General features: G+C 39.3%; 1 pseudogene; it reads right to left on the bottom strand.

Annotated features, from left to right (window-relative positions):
- Positions 1 to 3895: 3895 nt before the first annotated feature.
- Positions 3896 to 4201, bottom strand: LOC111139684 (annotated as a pseudogene).
- Between the last annotated feature and the right edge of the window lie 18470 nt (positions 4202 to 22671).

Raw genomic sequence — 22671 nt, 5'->3', positions numbered from 1 at the left:
TGCAATGGAATGAAGGTACTTTGGCTGGGGAAAAAGAGGAGCAAAAAGTAGGAAAAAACGAAAAAAGTGCAATTGGGTGCCACTCTCAAGAATGCTGGCCTGTCTTTAAGATAATGTCAGAATTGGAAGTCATTTTACTGATCATTTAGGCCATCTCTTCATTTTTAGATGGGGAAAAAAAAAAGGTATGAAGTGGTCAAAAGCACTTAACTAGTTTTGTAGCTGTGTCTGGATTAAAATGTGGATTTTCTGATCTGCAAGCTAGTACTCCTCCTCTTCTATGCTCATGGATCCTAGAGGGGAAACTATTCTTTCCTAGGACAAGATGTAGCTAAGGGAGACAGGGTGACCTTTGGTGAGACATTACTGAGAGAATGTGGCTTCCAGATGGTTATAAGATGTACATAATGAACACACAATATCTAATAATTGTTCTTTTTCTGTTTGCCTTTTTATTTACTGCTTGGTGAAAACAATGCTTGCAAATAGAGAATACTGGGTAGCTTATAATATATTTCCCAGTTTTCTTAGTAGTAGTGTGAGCTAAAGACTGTATTACAAATACTCACTCTTTTCCCCTCTGTGCAAGCAGTGCCTATGGTTTGGCATAGGTGTATCTTTTACTATATTAAGAACTCTTTATGGACAAGGATCTCAAACTTATTTTTATTCTTTGAGCCCTAACAAAGAGCTATGAACTCAGGTGCTTAATATGTACACATGTATAATTACTTAATATATGTATGTATATTATTTACTTAGTACATAAATATGTATGCATTCTCACATATATATATATATATACGTATTTATGCATATATATATATTTATGCATGTGTGTGTCTAAACCTCAGCTGTTGACTCATTGTGGCTGTAATGACTGGGGAACATATGTGTGTATGAATAACCTTGTCCAGAGGGGAGGGGGTTGATACTAGGAGAGGGGTTGTCTGCAGGTTTGTTAAAACTGGTTCTCACTCACCTTGCCCTTGACTTCACTCTCAGTGGCTTCTGGATGTGTATGGAAATTGCAGGGCAGCACAGGTTCGTCCATGAGTCTCTCCCTAAACCCTCAGGGGGAATTAATTACTTTTTCTCTGTCTTCCTAGAGCAATTAGTATTGGACTCTATCACAGCCATTACCATAGGTTATAAATGCCCAGCTCCCATTAAACTTTTGAGTTGCCTAAGTGCGTGGATTATGTCTTAGCCATCTCTGTATCCTTAGTGCCTTTCATGTAGGTGATGAATGAATGAAGGATAAATGCCAGACTTTGATTATACACCCCAATTATCTACCTGTCTATCTCTTTGTGTATATTTACATATGTGAGAAGGAAACTGAAGTTCAGAGAGATTAAGTCATTTATTCAAGATCACACATGTGAAAAGTCAGAGGAAAGAATTCTCACCCAGAAAGTGTGGCTGCCAAGTCCCTACTCTAACGAATCTCCCTATCCTGGACTGGACGTTCAGGATTGGGGCAATCTTCCTTTAAGACATTAAGCAATTAGGATTAGGAAATAGTGGTGAAGAGGACAAATCCTTTTGATAAGAAATACTAGGCATGTCTGTAGCAAGATGTTTCTGCTGGCAATTGAGAGTCATAGGACTCCTCCTTAGAAGTGACAGATTGATGCAAAAATGGTGTTTTGGAAGTTTAAGTACAGAGGTGAAGGGTGGAAGAGTTTTCACGTCAATCTCCTTACAGCAGTGTCTGGGGATGATAGCGGTGGTTTTCTCTGTCCTCATAGAGTGTTCATACTTTGACCTGTTGTCCCCTCCAAGGAAATGGCTAAGATGTAGGCTCATTAATTCTAAGGGATCATAGGTAAAAATTATATCTTTATTGTTGTTTATTCACAAGGTAAGCCTACATTCTGCAAATGTCTTTTTTTTTTTTAAAGATTTTATTTATTTATTTGACAGAGAGAGATCACAAGTAGACGGAGAGGCAGGCAGAGAGAGAGAGAGAGAGAGAGAGAGGAGGAAGCAGGCTTCTTGCTGAGCAGAGAGCCCGATGCGGGACTCGATCCCAGGACCCTGAGATCATGACCTGAGCTGAAGGCAGCGGCTTAACCCACTGAGCCACCCAGGCGCCCCTGCAAATGTCTTTTGCAAATACTTTCAGAGGCTGCTAGAGCTTTGCTCTGGGTCAGTCCGGGTAAAAAAACTGAGACCTCTGAGGTGTCCCTGATCCATTTTTTTCTAGCCCTCTTACTAAATTATAAGCAGATATCTCAATCAGACCACACAGCAACCCCAATACTGTGTGCTGCTCGTTGCAAATTTAGAAAGGCAGAGAACAAATTTACGGTTCCTATTTTGAATCTATTGTTAAACCCGCAGGAATGTGTAGCTTAAAAGCCCATTTGGTGCCTTGGAGAAGCATGGTGAACAGTTACATTTGACATTACTCATGTCCTTCAGGGAAATGCTCTTGTTCTTGTTGAAGTAAAGTTCCTGGAGGGAACACTTCGCATTATGTATCCTCTCCTACTCACTCTGATTACTTTTCTTGAAGTTCCCTTGGGTTCTTCCAAACTAGACACAGTCTCTAAATTCTCAGTGATGCTCTTCACTTCTAATACATGTGCTGTTCCAGTCTCATTGCTGTAGTCATTCCCAGATTTAGAGGGAGGAGCTGGTGCGGGAGTGAGGTAGGATGCTCACAGGCAGGCAGAAAAAAAAAAAAAGTCTAAATGAAAATGAGTAGATTCAGGTCAAAACAACTAATTGGCTCCAAACTTTAACCTCTCCTCTGGGTGAGTCTCTATTCTCATTTTGCTTAGACCCAAGACAGCCTCCTAGAATCAAGTGCTGAGGGAAGTGGGCTCCTCTTAACATATTACTACCATGACATTTTGTGGGGAACTGTAGGAAAAAGTCTCAAACTCAGACCTCAGCTTTGCTCTCTTTTAATTATTTTTTTCTTTCCTCTTTGTTTTTCTTTGTCTCCTTGTTTCTTTTCTCTCTTTTTCCCCTTCTTTGTCTCTCTCTTTCTCTCACTTTCTCTGCCAATGCAGGCCTTTCTAGTGCTGTCCAAGAGAGCTTTCTGTGGTGCTAGAAATGTTCCATATTTACATGGCCTAGTGCAGTAGCCACCAACTATCTGTGGCTACTGAGAACTTGAAATGTAGCTGTCATGATTGTGGAATGAAATTTTAATTAATTTAAACTAATTTAAGTTTGAATAGCCATTTGTGGCTAATGGTCATTAAATTGGTTAGTGTAGCTTTTTTTTTTTTTTAAGATTTTATTTATTTATTTGACAGAGAGAGACACAGTGAGAGAGGGAACAAAAGCAGGGAGAAGCAGAAGGAGAGGGAGAAGCAGGCTTCCCGCTGAGAGAAGGACCCTGGGATCATGACCCAAGCTGAAGGCAGATGCTTAATTACTAAGCCACCCAGGTGCCCTGCTTAGTGCAGCTTTAGACCAGCTGTTTCTTTCTGACATTATCTGTATTGTTCGTTTGTTGATGACAAGAGTTGAAAACCTCTTTGGGGGGCACCTGGGTGGCTCAGTGGGTTAAAGCCTCTGCCTTGGGATCAAGCCCGCATTGGGCTCTCTGCTCAGCGGGGAGCCTGCTTCCTCCTCTCTCTCTCTGCCTGACTACTTGTGATCTGTCAAATAAAAAAAAAAAAATTTAAAAAAATCTTAAAAAAAAAAAAAAAGAAAACCTCTTTGGCTACTCTCTTTTTGTAAAGTTACTCATCACTGGAAAGCTGGTCCAGCTTGTAAAATTTGGTTCGAATCTCTTCTAAACTCTTCCTCTCAACTTTAGAGGGCTTTCAGGACAAGGAAGCACTTAGTATCTTTTTTCTGGGGGGGGGGGTGAGAGGGGAGGTTCACTATTTATTTATGACAAATATCCCACATCCATGATCCTCTTCAGTCAGAAATTCTTAGAAACAATACCATAGGTCTTGGCCAGTCAGAGGATGGAGTCATCGGACTCACCCATCCTACAAATGGCCCCACAGATGGCATAGGTTTTAAACTGGCCATTGCCCCTGACTGTCACTTTATCAGTCTTGGCCACATTTAGCTGGGTAGATGTGTGGTCCTTGGCACAGACAGTTTGGTTGCTGGTGGAGCATTTCTGTGGCACATACAGGTCCACGAACTCACCAGCTTTGAGGATGAGGTGGTGGCTGCCACCACCCCAAGGGCAAGTGCAGAAAGGAAGTGCTGTGTACATGCCCCCCAACACCACCACTTAGTATCTTTTTTGAGGACAGAATGCTCCTCCCTGGAGCCTGGAGATGAGATATTCTCCAGCTAGGGATGTAGGGCACTCCGATGTGATTGCAGGTTCAGATGGGGCTCACTTGCAAGGCGTGGAAGCAGGTGTGTTTGAAAATTACACAAGAGAAGGCAGAGGTCAGCAACCTCTTTGGCCATCTGCAGAAGAAATAATGTTGATACAAGGGTCTTGAGCCAGGGAGGATTAAGAGAGGGTGAAGGAGTGGAAGTGGGGGGGGGGGACAAAAGATGTAGTAGAGAAGAAGAAGGAAGAGAACAATTAAAGGATATATGTTAAGAATGAGACTGTTACAGCAATCTTAGTTATAACTCTGCCTCTGGTCATCTGCTCCTAGGAAGCCAGGATCCTCTTACCAGAAAACCTGTGCTTCAGTCAGCCACAGATGCTTGGGGGGTATAGGCTTGGAGGCAACTGGGAAGGGTAGGGGTCAGTCCGTTGATTCTGTGTACACTCTTAACTGTCTCTCTGAATTCCACTCCAAGTGGGTTTAAAATGGCATCCAACATAGACTGGTTACTATCTTCTGTCCCTCTTTTTCTTCTCTTTCTCCCTTTATTTCAAATTTTTTTTAAATTTTTTAGCTTAAGAAATATGACCTTGGTGCCTAGTGACCCTTTTGGTTTTGGTCAGTATCTGTCCTGATTAGCAAAAGGGAAATAGGAAATGACATTTTAATTCTAAGACACTAATAAAAGCAAAGACATTTCTTGTAAGCCTAAAATTCTGCTAAATCAGAGTTTTGTGTTTTTTTTTTTTTTTTTTTTTTTTTTTTCTTGAGCAGTTTGCTTACAATCCTGGAACCATGTTCCTCATATCTGGGAAATCTATTTTACATCGACTTTTTGTATTTGCTACATTTTATATTGACTGGCTTTGCTGTATTTTAAATGTATTTGTGTCTAGACTTGTGGGACTTCAGCTACAGCCAATTTCTACATTATTAAGAGGGTTATTTTGAGTGGCCCCTGTGAATAAACCTAATTTTCCCCTCTGATTAGTGCTTAATTTGAAATTGTTTGTGCAATGATGAAATCTTTCTTGAGTTTCACTTCCAGATTCCAGTTTCCATTCCCAGAGGTTGCTTTTGATTACATAAATGCTTTCAGGGTGATTATGTGGGCAAAATTGTATATTAGGTAGTTTTGGTGCTTTTTATAAGAAATTGTGTTGTTTAGAAAGAAGGGCTGTGAGTAAGGTTTTGGATTTTAGGTACTTTACAATTACGTGATCACTACCTCTATTCAAGACAAAAATATACGCTGCATCTGCAACCCTGCATAATTTTGTCACCCAGCCTTTGATTGGAAAGTCATTTCTCTTTAAGATTCCACATTCCACAGCAGGAGGATTTTTCTAGATCTACACATCAGGCTCTCAGTGTGTGTGTAGTCTCCTACATCTCTGTTTTTCTCCCATCTTCAGTTCTTCTAATAAATGTCTTGAGGGCCAAAAAGTAAGATATTCATGCTCTTCCCCACAAACTGAAGCTAGAAATCAGACCACATGACTTCATTAGGAGCCAATGCTGGCACCTATGAATCTCTGTACGTATACTCTCTGACCCCTGGCCATATACCTTGGTATCTGCCTCACAGGTTCAGAGCCGGAGAGGAATTTTGCCTCTGAATGAGTACCTTGGATTTTACCTTTACCTGACTTAGATGATAACAAGTGATATTTTGGATTTAGAATTGTTGCTGGAATAGGTTAAGATTTTAAGGGCTGTTGGGGTAGGGTAATTATAGTTTGATATGAGAAGGACATGGTAGGTCAAGGGCAGTGTTATGAGTTGAACTGTGACCACCGCAAATCACTATGTTAAAGACCTAACCTTCAGGACTTCCAAACATGACCTTACTTGGAGATAAGTGACTTCACGGAAGTAATCAAGCTAAAATAAGATCACCAGGGTTGGCCTTACTCCAATATAGCAGTGTCCTTATTAAAAGGAACAATTTGGGCACAGAGAGTCATGCCCAGGGACAGACAATGTGAAGCTACAGAAAGAACACCATGTGAACATGAAGACAGATATCTACAAGCCAAGGAGAGAGGCCTGGAACAGATCCTTTCCTCACAGCACTCAGAAGGAAACAACCATTCCAACACCTTTATTTTGCACGTGAAGACTTCAGGTCTGTGAGGCAAGAAATTTCTGTTGTTTAAGTCACATAATTTGTAGTACATTATTATAGTCACATTACAGCAAACTAACATAGGCAGGCAAGCCATGATCCATGGACTGGATCGTGGAACAGACAAATGGCGTATAAGACCTAGTCACTGCTATAGACATTTTCTACATATACACATCCTGCTTGCTAGAATATAGTTTTCTGTGCCCCTCTTTTTCATTATCTTCCATTTTTATAATTTCTTTCATTCTCTAGAAATCTCAAAGAATTACCAACTGCCAGTCCAAGGATTAGACTCACAAACTTTCAATAATATCTGATGTTATTCTCAAATCCAGAGATGGTCAAAGTTATTTTTTCTACTAGTACTTTTACGACTGCTACTATCAGCCAGGATTCATTGACCTTCTGTCTTGTTTCAGGTAACATATTAAGATATTAACTTCTTTAACCATGATCACATTACAGGCATGAGGTAGTAGCCATCATTGTTTGCTTCATTTTGGAAAGGAAAGCATGGTGGCCAGCAGGTTTGATGATTTGGCTGAACCCACCTGGCTCATTAGTGACATGACAGAGTTGAGAATCCCTCACCTCTATGGTCTTCATCATGTCTCTACTCAGAGACTCAAATTCTGAGATTGAGGAAAAAGAATAATCAAAGTAAGATTTAAGCAGCGAGACTACAGAGAAACAATCACTTCTGTTTCTTAAAGGAAGCTGGAAAGGTATCTTTTAAGAAACAAGTCACATTACTTTGAGCATTTCCAATTTTTCCCACTGAAGACTTTTCCAATAACAAAATCTAACACGAGTAGTCATTGCATCAATTCACATTTTAAGCCACAAACAGACCAAAAAGACTTGCTGTATCAGCTCAAAGGAACATTCTTCTGTAATCAATTAAAATCATTGCACTTGATTATTCCATTCCTGCCAAGAAACAATTTAAAAAGCCTGTTCACAACAATTTGTTTTACAATTTCCAGGACCACTAAAATGACCTCCTGAGGACCTGGAATTTTAAAAGATTTTTCCAGTGTTGCTTGGGGGCAATATGGCCGTAAAACAAACACACATAAGCCCACTGAGATCTTAATGACACGCATGTGAAGTCTACACTCTTCATTCATCAAACCTCAGTTTATATATTATAGCTGTTACCATGGGACATGATTTTACTGTAAATAAATAAAGGACTTTGATGACCAGAGAACTGGGCTTGTACTGTGGCTCCGCCATGCCCTTGCTGTGTGTCCCTTAACAAGTGATCATTCCACTCTGAATGTCTGTGACCTAATCTTTAAATGGAAAGAGCAATGCCTACAACACAGGCTGTGAAAGTCAAATAGAATAGTGAGCATGGAGCATCTGGCACATGATTGAGACCATTCATTTTTACTTCCATTCCACGTTTTCTTCCCTCTTGTTCTCTCAGGTGCCCAGCGTGTTTCTTTGCCCTTATGTCAGCTTGCCGAGGGCTGACATGTTGAACCATGGTAGCCGAACAGGTTAACTAAAGCTTGAGTCAGACTCCCTATAAGGTCAATTTCTAGTGTATGTTTTGCTGAGTGGGAAGAAGTGAAGAATCCACAGGTCATGTGGTGTCCAGCCTCCACCTGCACAATAGTGGTTAGGAAATCTCGGGGGAGACACATTTTTTTTTCCCATTTTGCCTAGAGCCAAGGGAAAGACATGCGTTTATCCTCATAGTTTCCATTCCTGTGTGAGTATATGCATGTGTGTGTGTGTGTGTGTGTGTGTGTGTGTGTGTGTGTGTGTGTGTATGAAGTTTAGATTCTGTAGTTACTACCTTTCCAGGGCCTTGGCTTTATTTTTGAGTCTCTGATCTGATCTTCCTTCTGGATGGACCCTAGTCTATCCCTCACTTTTTTCAGTCAGTTAAAATTCTCTAGGCTATCAAGAATCGGCAGATGCCTGAGGGCAAAAGCCTGCTTCAGTGTTTTCACTCCTCTGTGGATTCTCCTTCTCAGATTTCTGGTATCTAAGCATTTCTCTTAACTTTCTGGCATCAAATCAATGCATTTCAGAACATTTTATAGATAATTTTTTTTCTTCCACATTTTCTAGCTACTCTCTACAATTTTCTATATATTTGGGAATAGAATTCCAGTCCAACTCTTTCTAAATAAAATTCCAAGGAAATCTTCTGTTTCAGTCTGCTCAGGCTGCCATAATAAAATACCATAGGCTAGATGGTTAAATAACACAAAATGATTTTCCTACAGATCTGGAGGTTAGAAGTCTGAGATCAAGGTACCAACATGGTTGGCCTCTGATGAGATCTCTCCCTTTGAGTTGCATATGGTGCCTTCTCACTATGTGCTCACATGATCTCTTTGTGGGAACATGAGAGGCAAGGAGTGGGAGGAGTGAGAAAGAGAGAGAGAGTGGAGAGAGTGTAAACTTCCCTTCATGAGGGCTCCAGCCCAGTGGTTTCATCTAACCCTAATTACTCCCCCAAACCCCCACTGTTACAGTCTCAAGGAGTCAAAGAATGAATCTTACATACACAGAGAAGTGAGATGATAGTTTATTAAGTGAAGGTGAGGACAGAAAGAAGAAAAAAAGCTCTCTAGAATAAAAGGGGTTCTGAATGGGTTGCCACTGTGGCCTTTCATTGGTAGTCTTTTATTGAGAACTGACTAGGAAGCTGGTGGCCTTGAAATTCTCCTGCCATCTTGGTTTGAGCAAGGACTATGGATAACATCCTTCACAGTTTACTTCTTCCTTGATGTCTGGCCATTTTCTATGGTGACAATGTAACTGCTATTAAAAAAAAAAAAAAAAAAAATACCCACAACCACCCAGGGCAGGGTGGTCTGGTTTGTTCCTTTATCTCTTGTTCCACTCTATCTCAGCATCTCTGCCTGCCAGAAATAGTTCCAGAGCCTAGTCGGGGGCTTCCTATCTCCCTGCCTATACCTTAACCCTTTCCTTACTCACCATCTCAAAATACCATCACACTGGGGGTTAGATCTTCAACAAATAAATTTGAGAGGTGGGGGACACAAATATTCATTCCATAAAAATCTTCTTTCTGAGCCTGAAATATTTGCTTCATGCTACAGGTATCACACTGACCTGATCTTCAATTCCATCATCTACAATATCAGGAGAATTGAACTTAAAGTATTGTTGTAAAATGACCCAATATCGTACTGGGTATAAAACAAGGATCAAAATGCCCAGCACAGCAGGAACTTAACAGACAGTCCTCCCCTTTCTCTTTGCCTCCACTCTCTTTTCCCCCAAAGTGACTGGATGCAGCTGACTGGTATATGATGGCCATCTCCAGTGTCAGTCCAGTGATGTAGGAAGTGGTACAGCTGTGGTCCTGCTTACATCATGCTATCAAGACTTTTCAGCATTTGGGTCACTAGAAATGGATAGGGCCAAGGATGATAGCATGAAGTGAAGGCAGTCACAAATTTTTATGGAGGAAACAGGCAAAACCAAAACCAAACAGAAACAAAGATGACACGTGGATACTTTCTTTTTTAAACTCACAGTGGAGCCCAAAGTTGTAAGCCATCCAGATGGTGAGCTCACAAAAACAGAAATTAATCACATATTTGTACAGTTTGAGGATTTAAAGACCTTTGGGGAAGATGTTGAAAAGCCTCACTCCAATTAACCTTACCCTACTAAGTATGCCCAACTACAGATCAGAAGCCAAAGAATGGATTTCAAGGGTCAGAAACACCTAGCCTCTTTGGGCCATTTCCCTAGAAGAGGGGAGCCTCTGGAGGGAAAAGTAAGCAGCTTTAACAGATAGGACAGATCAACATGTGTCTGGGATACAATATAATTCTTCTCAGAAAGGGTTGAAATAATTTTAAGGGCTATTTTGAACTGTGAGACCTTTTTCTGAATTTGATCAGATAACGGAAACAGATTATCATGTGTTATCAGGTGTTGGTGTGTATGGTCTTGGCTGAAATGCTGACCCAGACCTTTTAGAACCCATTTCTTCTCTCTGATACTTTCTTCACTTTGCATACAAAATGCGGGAGAAAAGAAAATGGCATTTGATATTTTTTCTTGGGGATAGTCATCAAGTAAAAAGTGTGGTGATTCTGGTAGAACCTTTGAGAATTAAGAGATTTTAACAGCCTTAAAATATTGCCAAGAAGTACTATTTTAAAATGTCTCTGTGACCTTTCTGGTTAAATTGGAAATGAAAAATAAGACACAAGCACATTTTTTTTCTTATTCAAGAGAAGTGGAAAACTCTCATTAATAGACCAAGAAACTGGGGAAAAAGGAAAGAAGAGAGATGAGAAAAAATGGGAACAGATACCAAAAAGACCATGTTTATACTCAAATTTTTATTTTGTGCACTCTTTGTTGAACAACCCTAAAGATTTCACTCTGCCTCCTCGCACTCTTTCCCAGATGCTGATCCTCTTTCTTTTATTCTTGAAATTTTAATACTAAGCTGTATCTTTTGCCAAAATTATTATTGGGAAAGAAAATTAAAGGATTTGGCCTCTGTCTCGATCTCTCATTTTAGTGCTAGCCTCCCAGCTGAGATTGTGAATATGGAAATCTATAGAATTTGTAGTCAGTCACAAATAAAATCACCCCCAGTGGGTGGTACATGCCTCATTCCAGGTTTCTGGCTTCTAAGAAGGATGTTATCACCCCTACTGTCTTTGAAACTTCCCATGGGTTTGACCAGGTCATAATATATACACACACATTTGTGTGTTGGGGGGGTGTGCATGTGTGTGTGTGGTAGAAGCAAACAATCATCTTGATTTATTTGGCTCCCCTGCTAATAATTTTGGATGTTTATTGGGGGCAAAGCAGTTATTCCTTTTATATTTATTACAAATAAATATTTTAAAAAGCAATGGTGTTATCATGGAGCTAAGTGGATTTTACAAACATGACAGAAAAGAATAACACTATAACAGATATGCTTAAGAGAACAAAAGAAGTTGCAAGATGGCCAGCAGGTGTAAGGAGTACAGAAATAGTAAGGAAGGGAATAGCTCAACCTGGCAATGAGGGATATGGGTATAACCTCATTCAAACTGCAACTGATTTTCCACTTAAGCAGCTACTTTAGCTTACTTGGTGTGTGGATAGAAATGCTGATAATGCTGAATATCTTCCCACACTCATAAAAGTTTTATAGAAAAACCAATATTAATAAAGATCTCTGAAAATAGAAATTAGCCTGCTTACGTGCAAGGTGATCAGTACAGAGAGCTGTGTATACAGCACGTCCCCTCTTCTGAAATTACTTTAAAATTTATTCCATCTTATTGTAATCCGGCAGAGTAGATCAAAAGAGAGAGAGTGGAAAGCAATTGACAACAGGGAAAGGAAGCCCAATAATATTCTCCCACAAAAGAAACAGAATTATTCTTAAACTCTTCTTAGAATTCACCAACATTTCTTTCATAAGAATGTATTATACCCTCAAGTTTGTTTTTATTTATAAATGCTTCTGACAAGAGTTATTCAAGTCCACATTTCTGATACTGTTCTGTCCTGCATTAGTGGGAGGGTGTGAGGTAGCCCATGTACTTGACCATGGCACGTAAAAGCATTCTGAGAGAAGAAAGGGAATGCACAGTTGGTTTATACACTGTGGTGATTGGGTACACTCTGCCTTCTTTAAAAAATCAGGAACATTTATAAATATGTGTCAGAATGTCTTCTTAAAAGCTACAGTACCAAATCCCCAAAAGTTGATGGAAATAGGGAGGAGGAGCCCATAAACAATCACGTATTTGCTCAAAAACAAAATGTTTTTCTTTCTGATCTTTAAAACTGTCTGTTGCTTTAAGGAGTGTATCACATGTGAAAATATTCTGTTTTATGTTCAGAAGTAATTCATAAAAGGTGGCTTCAAGGTTTGTGTATTCTCTGCCAGAGAGATGTATAGGCTTTTTACTAAAACTGTTTAACTTTCATAAAGAATTTTATATGGGAAAGGGTACAACTGTAAACCTCTTCAGCAGTTTCATATGCATTTCTACTTGTTTGATTTTTTTTTTTTTCAGACAGTGAGGCAAAGCTGGAAGCCGTTTTGAAAGTTCTTTAAGTTATAAGAAGGGAAAAATACCCTGCTTAGCAGATTTTTCTTCTCAGCCCTAAACAAAGAAATGCAGCCAAATTCTTTCATTTGTACCCTGAAGATATAATTATGGCCTCATGGCCAATGCATATGCTTCTAGATAGCATACTATACAGCACAAAGTATAAAACACCTGGGATAGTGGAAGCACAGGGGTTGAGAGGTAAAGAATGTACATCCAACTCATGATTCTTCTAAAAGCAGCTATGGGATTGGGGGGAAATCATCTTATTGTCTGTCTCATTTTACTTTGAAAATGGGGAGGTTATTATAGAAGGAGTCCAGAATCATTTCTAGCTCTGCCACAACTGATTCTGGAGACAGAAAAACAGAAGGACATCTGCTTTTGTCTCTCAGTTTATTGTGATCTATATAATCCTAAGTGGATTATATAGAATATATAAAATAGGAAATTCAGTATTTTTTTCTAATTGTGTTTCCCTAAATATTTTTCATATTCACATTAGCATCTTTTTAAAAATAAATGTATACAGTCCTACAGAATTAAGCAAGCTGATGCTGTCTACTCTATCACATAAGTCAGCTTTCCTTGTGGAAAATAATAACTGTATAAATTTTTAAAGTTCTTCATTTGTTCATTTACTCTCTGGAAGAAGGAAGTAAACAATGCAGATATCCTGGAGAGAACACCACAGGTGGAGGTCTACAAGTTCAAAGACAGAAATGGGAGCATGATTGGTGTGTTTGCAGAAAAGTAAGGAGGCTAGCCTAGGAAGGTGCATTTGTGGAGATCAGTTGGTGGCTGGGGGCGGGGGGTGGTGGGAGGGCAAAGGCTGGGTCCTCCATGTATTTGTAGGCCATGGTAGATGTTTTGGCAATAATACAAAGCTATTTGGGTTTTACCACAGAGTCCTTAATATGACTTACATCTTAAAGATTAACTCTGGCTACTATGTCGGGATGCTAGGGAACAAAGGTGGGAATCCAGAAACCGATGACAAGATCATTGTTGTTGCGCTTCAGAGAATGATGGTAGCTTGACCTAGAACTACAGTGATGAAGGTAGCAAGAAATGATCAGATTCAGAATATATTTTGAAGGTAAACCCTTCAAAGAGGAGAAAAACAGATCTTAAGCTGCTTTACATTGGGAAACGTCTGAAAGTAGGCCTGGGCAGAAAACTGCTGAATGAGGTGTGGGACAGAGGCACAGAGACCTGGTCATTGTGTGTACTCTTGTCCAAAAGCTCCTCCCTGGTTCACATCTCGACCATCCCTCTGAGTGGTCCTCAGTCCATTTCTCTCTCCTATAACTCATGATATTCCTACCACATTGGCTGGAACCCCCAAACTCAAAACAGAAAACTGGAAAAATGGAAATGTTCCTTGAAATAGTGAAGATGTACTTAGATAAGTATATTCCAGAATAATCAGTCCTTTGATGCAAGGATAAGAGCTCCCTGGTAATTGGCTGGAGAGGAGGAAATATTACATCCTTTTTGAGATTGAGAGTAAATCTTGTTTTATTCTTCTTAATTCTTCTTCTACTATTCCTTTAATGGCCACAAGAGCTACTGTTCATAAAGAAACATGGAATTTGTTAAATCTAGTTTTATCCTAAGTCATATAGTCAAAAAGCACTACTTTTTGAGTTCCTTTACCATCCTAAAGAGGTAGAGTTACATAGAACAGATGCAGAGAAGGTTGGGCATAGGCAATGTTATTATGTATATAATCTGTATCAAAAATATTGCTGGTGTTGTGGGGTGCTCTGGACATCAACAAATGGTTCTTGGTGAGAAAATTTGCATATTGGTAATAGGAGAGAGTGAATAAACATTAACAATATTGAAATTGACTCGTTTTATAACAACCATGAAATGCAAAGTATGCTGTAATAGAGTAACAAAACTAAATGTGGCTTGTATCTTTTGCAAAAAATACTGCATTAATTTTGAAGCAATGCATATTTTGAAGTACATTAAAATCAAATTTTTTATTATGCAAATATAGATGCTCCCTAAAATTAATGTAGCTCAATTACATCATTAGATGTCAGAAAGGCATTTGAAAGGGTAGGTTGGAAATAATTCTTTTGAATGTCACATAAATTTTCTTTGCAGCTAATCTCTGAAAAGAGGGAAAAAATTCTCTCTACTCAGGCATAGAATAGAAGCATTAACAATGGAAAGGTCAGTGCATAATGATGCAAGAAAGAAAAGGCCTAAAGTGCCATATTGATGAAATGAAATGGGGAAAGTTATATAGAATATTAATCAATCCTTAATTTAAGACCTTAGGGTAACTTGCTAAAATCTTCTTCACTATTTAATACCAAAGAAATGCTAACCAATATTTGTTTTTTCCTGTAAAAGGAAAAAAGCTCAACAATTATCTGTTTAGACTCAACATTTCTCTTTCCCTTTAGCTTCTCTGTATTGCGGGAAGAATTTGACAAACTCTGGTTTTCCTAGTAGGTATTAGATGGCCATCTCATTTCCAGTATAATTTGCCTCCATTAGCTTAGAAAATCAAAAGTTGATTATATCAACTCCACAAAGGAAAATTATGTATTCATTAAAATTCATGTTTGGAAAGATAGGAGGAAATGGTCACGATAAAATGGTAAATAAAATTGCAGGATATAGAACTTTATGCATCGTATGATCCACAGTTTGTAAAAATAAATCAATGTGCATGCATGTATAGACCAGAAGAAACTGTATGAAGGAGAAAATTGTGGTTATCCTTGGATGATGAAATGCATTTGGAAAATGCATTTTTGTCTGCTTTACTGATTTTACAAGTGTGGTGGTATTTAAGATTTGCAGTGATGTAGCTGGCATTAATAAGAGGAGTTTTTCTCTTCTTGACCTCATTCTTACTAATTTGCCTGTTAACTATTTCCTTGGTCTATTAACTTATATATGTATTCTAAAGGCCAGTAGGAGCTGGAAGGTAAAGAAAAATAAAGAAGCAGAAAAGGTTAAGTTATCACGGTATAGGAGCAAACCTGTAGAAAGATATTTGGAAGGACAATGTGTTTGACTGCTGAAGAAACTTCTGCTATTTACATAAAGATTGCATGGGACACAGAGTACATTTAAGTAAGGGAAGAGGAAAAAAGTCACATTAAATTCACTGTTTCACTCACTGATTCATTCATTTATTCAACAAACATTCATGAGTACCAAATAGATGCCATGTGCTCAGGAACCACTGATTAATAAGTTATAGTATCTGCCTTCAAGGAACTCATGGTTGAGCACAGGAAGTAGACAAATGAATATGAAGAATATAAGTCATTAATATAAATGTATACCAGATAAATCCATAACACAATGCATAGCATTATCCAAGCGGCTTGAGGGGTTCATGTATTTGAGCTGGGTCTTGAAGAGTCATTAAAACCTCACAAAATTGATGATGGGAGGGAGGACTTCTTTTGGTAAAATGTTCAGCATGTAAAAAAGAAAAATCTCAAGAATTATGAAAGAACAGTGAATTCTTAAGTGGTTTAAAATGTGGCTGGAACTTAGGGGCAGTTGGGAGAGTCTTTGGAAATGACATTGTGGTTGGAGAAGGCAACCAGATGAAGGTTTCCATGGCATTTTGAGTCACTGGAGTTTATGTTATATGCAATATTTCTAGAAAATGCCAGCTAATCTGTAGTGACAGAATGCTGATTGGCAGTTTACTAGCAGTGGGGAATGAGAGGATAGAAAGTGTAAGGGGTGGGGGATTACCAAAGAACACATGAGATTTTCGAGGGTGATAAATATGCCCGTCATCTTGATTGTGGTGTTTTATCAGTGTACACATGTCAAATATATCAAGTTTTACACTTTAAACATGGTCTGTTTATCCTATCTCAATTTTACCTCAATAAAGCAATTAAGACAAAACAAACCCAATCCCTCTAAATTTTATAGGCTTAGATCTAGACCACTCCTCTCTGATCCAGTCATCATGCCCTGGTCATGGCAGATGCTACACAGATTAAAAAACAGAAACAGAGCTACAGCTCAGATAGCACCTTGACCAGGAAGACCTGCCCCACCCAGGAGAGGCTGTCAGGCTCCCTCCTCTGACTCCTCTCTAATCTTTCTCTGCCCTGGGACTTGGGCCTCTGGGCCTCTGCTAGTCTCTCTTCTGAATCTGGGACCTCCTGGAAAGCAGGAACAAACTTACACTCATCCTAGTATTCCTTCAGGATTCCTTTCCACTGCTACTTCCCCATCTCCACTGACATGTTGCCTGGCTTTTCTGATAGCACAGGTGAAAAAGCCAGCTAGTGTTTCTTTGTGCTGTTTTTCTGCCTAGAAGCAGGAAGGATATACATTAAGACCAATAATCCTTTATATAGCTCCTAGTTCATGATGAGTCCTGGGAACCTGGGATTCCTCTCTATGGAAAAGGGGCATCACAGAGCCAATTTCCATTTTCTCAGGAAAAAAAAAAAAAAAAGGTTAAATTAGTATCCATAAGCCAAGCCCTGCTGGCAAATCTTTGGGGCCTTCTTGTTTAGTTTTAACCTAATCTCATCAGTCACATCCTCCTAGTTGCTCATACTACCCTAGTCATAAAACCTTGTATTTTCCAAACTAACTAAATATTCCCGTTCCTCAGAGCCCTTAAACTTTTTGTTTCTTTAGTCCGATGGAAATAGACACACACACACTTCCTCTGGAATATTGACTTATTAGTAGTTCCAGAATTTAATTTAAGGATATGAAGTTGGCAGTGAGAGGGGCCTGGAGCAGACACAGAATCTGTATATCTCAGCATGCCTTCTTTTGCCTTCTAGAGGTCTTACTGAGAACACCCAGGTGCTGTTGGAACTTGTGTACTCTTTTTCAGGCCTGATAGTGCAAAGTTCAGTTATCTCTGACCACTATCCTTTGTACATAGTCTGTATTACCATAGAACTTGAACTAACAACCTTGGCTCTATATTTAAAAGAATATTTATTAATGGTGGGCTTTCCTTGTTATTGAACCAAACTCAACATGAACAAACACTTGCAAGTCCTGAACAAAGCCTAGCTCATGTGTATAGCACTCTGAGCCCCTTTCTTCCTACCATCAAGGATTCCTTCTTTAGACAAGATACATTTCTGAAAAAAGAAAAGCTAGATATCCGATAGGCCTCATTGGTTGAGATGACCCTCCCAATGCTCTTTTCCAAAGCCTCTCATTGCCCATTCCTTTTAGAAGTTTTAATCCTATAACTCTCTGGGGTTTGTTTTACTTGATTCTGTGAGTGTGTGTGTACCTGTGTGTGTGTAGTGTGCGCAGTATTTTAGCCACATATATGGAGAAAATTGTAGACTTTGTAGAAAAGTTAAAGGAGGCAAAGGATCTGAAAGTAAACCCCAAGTTTGTAATGTGTTTGCCAAAACATATCCCAACTGTAAACATTTAATTCATAGTCCTAATGAATTGGTCTTAAGTTTTACATATTATATGGCCAAAATCTGTTATATATCCCTGTTTTTTAAGAATGTAGCTTTGGATTCAGCTTGGGTTTAGTGTATGATAATACTGTTTACTAAAAAATACCTTGGGAGGGGGTGCCTGGGTGGCTCAGTGGGTTAAAGCCTCTGCCTTCGATCCTTCCTGGGATCGAGCCCCGCATCGGGCTCTCTGGTCAGCGGGGAGCCTGCTTCCTCCTCTCTCTCTCTCTGCCTGCTTCTCTGCCTACTTGTGATATCTGTCAAATAAATAAATAAAATCTTTAAAAAAAAATTATCTTGGGAGGAGGGTATTATACAAACCAATGATCTACTCTGCCCAATAGGATCTCACTTGTGTGTATTAAGAAACAATGTATAGGGGCGCCTGGGTGGCTCAGTGGGTTAAAGCCTCTGCCTTCGGCTCAGGTCATGATCTCTGGGTCCTGGGATTGAGCCCCACATCAGGCTCTCTGCTCGGCAGGAAACCTGCTTCCTCCTCTCTCTCCACCTGCCTCTCTGCCTACTTGTGATCTCTGTCTGTCAAATAAATAAATAAAATAGTTTAAAAAAAAAAGAAACAATGTATAAAGCAGATAGCACAGTGGTTGGAACATGGAGGTGGTGTAATTACTCATATGTTGCTAAAATATACAATTTCCAAGAATATCCATTGTTCAAACTTACAGTGTTATCTACTTTATCTACAGTGTTAACTACTTTACAGTGTTATCTACATGCGTTATACATTCATATGCATGTATACATATGCACGACACATATCTGTATGTAGTTAAAATATATGTATCATAGTGTTAGAGATAAACTGGATTGAACCCTGGCTCTGCTGCTTACATTGCTTAACCTCTCTGTCCCTCAGGTTTTTTTTTTTTTTCTTATCTGTAGGATAAAGCCAATTTTGGTACTTCCAATAAAGCTTATTTGAGGATTAAATAACATCTGGAACTTGGTAAAATATGAATGCTGGTTGTCATTATGATTACTACCACTTTATCAAGTGGTGATGCAGAGAATAAAGAAAATCCAATGAAAATCAAATTAAAACAATAGTAAAGATTAAAAAGATCAGCAATACATGTACCTCCTTTACTTTAACCTAATTTCTACAACAGACATTCCTCTCTTAATCTCAACAGGGAACAGATTTCACAGCCCAGGAGCATAATTACAGAAAACACTGGCTCCTGTGGTCACCAAGTTATACTTGGGGCACACTGAGTAACTGCCAATTCAGACCTCAATGGGTGACTGGGGCATATGGTGATAAAGGATCAGTCAAGAGTACACTGTAATGCTCAATAAATGCCAGGAGCTTTCTGAAAATAAAAATAGAGGTCACCATGCTGCTCCATCAATAAGAAGCAACAATATCTAATGTAAAACTGGATAAATATATCTCATTTCTTTTTCTCTCCTTCCTTTCCTTTCTTCTGTAGAACTATGTTGAGTGTATATGGAATACTGAGCATGTGTCAGACAATGTGTTTGGTAGCTGGGGTAAAATAAAAACAGACACATCCCTGCCTATGGATGCATATTCCCAAGGATTTTTCGTATGGTACTTTCTGCCAAGTGTGTTCTCTTGTAGTCTGAATGCTCCCAGGACTTCAAACTTTACAACATACAAAGTTCTTTCTGTTCTTGATAATATGGCAGTCACTTATTCTTTCTGTAGATTCAGATCTCTTATTCTTGGGGCTGCCTACCTCTCAGGAGTTTTACTCTCCCCAGATTTTCTGCCATATGGTCAGACAGGAGAAGAGATTACATTTCCCCAGTCACTTTGGCTTTCTTCTGTTAAAGGCTTTGGTGGGAATTCTTGACTAAGGTTGGATTTGGGAATTGTCTCTATACCAACACTCCATTTTCTTCTTGTCTCCAGGTACATGGAATTGGCTGTCTGTGAAAATAAAGCCATAAAGGTCAACAAATTAATTCTTAGGTTAAAGGAACCAATATTTTTTTGTTAATTCTAGCCAAGGCACATCTATTTGAAAAATGGTGGACCAAATGGGATTTCTCTTGTTTTTCTGTCTCTTTTTTGAGAAGTCAGTTATAGATCAGCAGTGGTGGGCAAACAGTAAGAAAAACAGTTGCAATGGGGCCTGGAGTAAGAGACAATAATGATACATTATAATGCACTCCCAGATGGGCTAAAGAGTGGACATCTTTGAGTGTATTCTGTACCACTATAATGCATGTTCAGTATAGCTCAGAGCATCTCTGTGGTGAGTAAAATCCTCTTAGACTTCTTCCCTGGGGAAGTAAGACCTATAGGAATAAGCTGGCCTATTCTTGTTACAGTTGCTTTAAGATACCATTGAGTTAGATATGGGCTAGAGGAGCACAGTATGGGGAATCACTGGGTGTAAAGTATGCAAGTATGCTGCTTAGAGTACTCTTGGATGGCTGAGCTCCATCTATGGTCCACTGAGAATCTGAGAACCCAATTTCAGCTTTTCTGACTGCTGCATACTTGGTTAGTTATATTCTATCCCAGGTTCTGTCTGTAGCATGTGGCACTAAAATGGTTGGGCTTTTCTAAGGAGTTTTATGGGGATTTTGTGGGTGTGCATGATCTAAGGCACTTTCTCATATGTATAAATCAGCCAGAATTAAAACAAAAGAGGAAAGGAAATGAGGGTCAAGCATCTGAATCTCTTTAAAACCCTCTGTGTGTGTGTGTGTGTGTGTGTGTGTGTGTGTTCTCTATATTTAAGGAGTATACACACACACTTTTTTTTTTTTTTAAGATTTTATTTATTTATTTATCAGAGAGGAAGAGAGAGAGAGACAGCACACAAGCAGGGAGAGAGGCAGGCAGAGGCAGAGAGAGAGAAGTAGGCTCCCTGCTGAGCAAGGAGCCCGATGCGGGACTTGATCCCAGGACCCTGGGGTCATGACCTGAGCCGAAGGCAGCGGCTTACCCCACTGAGCCACCCAGGCGTCCCCACACACACACTTTTAAAAAATATTCCATCCCTCTAAGATGAGCTCAGTGATGAAATGATGAAAGGGTAAGAGAAACTATTCAAATACTACCTTGGAGATAAACATCGATATCATTCTTGGGTATTCACATTCAGCTGTGTATACCAAATCTATTTCTTTCTTTTTATCTTCTGGTAGGGATAATCAGTAATGTACATTGGGCTACAGAAGAGGGCAAAGAGAGTTCCATTAAAATCCCTGTTAAGGTCTCTTTTCACCCCAGGTTAGAGAGTAATGAAGCCAGTAGACTCAGAAACGGTGTCCTCAAGTAACATCACAGCTGGGGAAGCAATTTATTATGTTCCCCTCCAGGCAATGATGTTCACCTTGAGGAATTTAAGACAGACAATCCTTGAGGACAGTAGACTCACTCCTCACAGTCTCTCCTTTCCAGACTATGCCTCATTTTTAAAGTGCTTAGCATAGGTAATGGACAGGCAACAGTTTTCTGGTGGTAAGCTGTTCTCTTTTCATAAAATTGTAGAACAAAGCCAAGGTCAGTGAGTCCATAACTGGGTAATGTACATTATCTCATTTTTGGTAATTGGCAATCATGCATCGAGTGTCTTCTACGTCGTCCTCTCTATGTAGGCAATATTGGGGATGCAAAAAGTATAGATACTACCTCTAAAATGAAAGAATTTATTTAAACCCCCAAATTTTGAGAAACTGAGTCACACAGTAGTTAAATGAAATAGCTAATGTTGCTAAGTTAGAAGTGAGAATTTTAAGATATAAAATAATAAGAAAAGATGTAATATTTTGGTGGTCTGATCAGGTCATCAACACTAAACCTATCTGCAAATAGTTTGCTGTAAACAGTAACTTGGAAAAGGCAGGCAGTTGGTGGGAAGATACTTCCTTAGAGAGTGTGTATCAGAATTTCCTTGGGCCTTGCTCCTCAAAATAGAGCATCCAGCAGCCTGGGCATCACATGATTCACCTAATGAATCAGAGTTTGCATTTGAAAGAGACTCCACAGATGAATTATGAGCCAATTAAAGATCGAGAGGTATTATCGTAGGAGTCTTTGCAAATATATATTCCCTATATTAACACAATTCATTGCGAAATCTGTAACTAGGGTGGATAGGAGCCTGTTTTAGCCTCATGAATGCTGAGGTAGGTAAAGGGTTCAAAGAGCCTTTAGGATTCTAATAAGATGGCATGCCAAGATAGCCTGGCAACTAGAATAGTTGGATAAAATGTAAAAACAACATTTCTTCAATGCATAGCTGAACTTTCAAAAAAAGAAGAGAAATCTCCAGGTGCTTAGGAACATAGGTGAAACTGAAAAGCAGAATTGTATGCACATGTTGAATCTGTGGCTGTGCTGGAGCAAGAGGTCAAGAGGGAGTTGTCAGCTGTAGGCTAGTCAGCTAAGCTTTCATTTCACTAGAGGGACAGAGCTAACTCCTGAGTGCCTTTCAAGCTAGGTATTTGGAAATGAAATCCCTGCATGGAGTTGGGGCCTTTGAATGGATTGTCATCAGAAAAAATGTAGCTTCAGTCTGACCTCACTTGAGGGATTGAGGTAAAGCACTGGGTGTGTGTGTGTGTGTGTGTGTGTGTGTGTGTGTGTGTGTGTTTTAAGCTAGATATAGTGAGAGAGCCCTTCATAAAGCTGGGGCCCATGAATGGCTTCCTCCTCAGAATAGATAACATCTAGCCAGTGGAACAGGGAAAAGACAGGGTTGGTGGGAGTTTGCAAATGCCACTGAATTTATTTT

Source organism: Enhydra lutris, unplaced genomic scaffold (genome assembly GCF_002288905.1).
Source record: "Enhydra lutris kenyoni isolate GAN:26980312 unplaced genomic scaffold, ASM228890v2 scaffoldscaffold4, whole genome shotgun sequence".
Taxonomy (NCBI): domain Eukaryota; kingdom Metazoa; phylum Chordata; class Mammalia; order Carnivora; family Mustelidae; genus Enhydra; species Enhydra lutris.
Note: the sequence above shows the minus strand (reverse complement) of the source record. Positions and strands in the feature narration are given on the sequence as shown.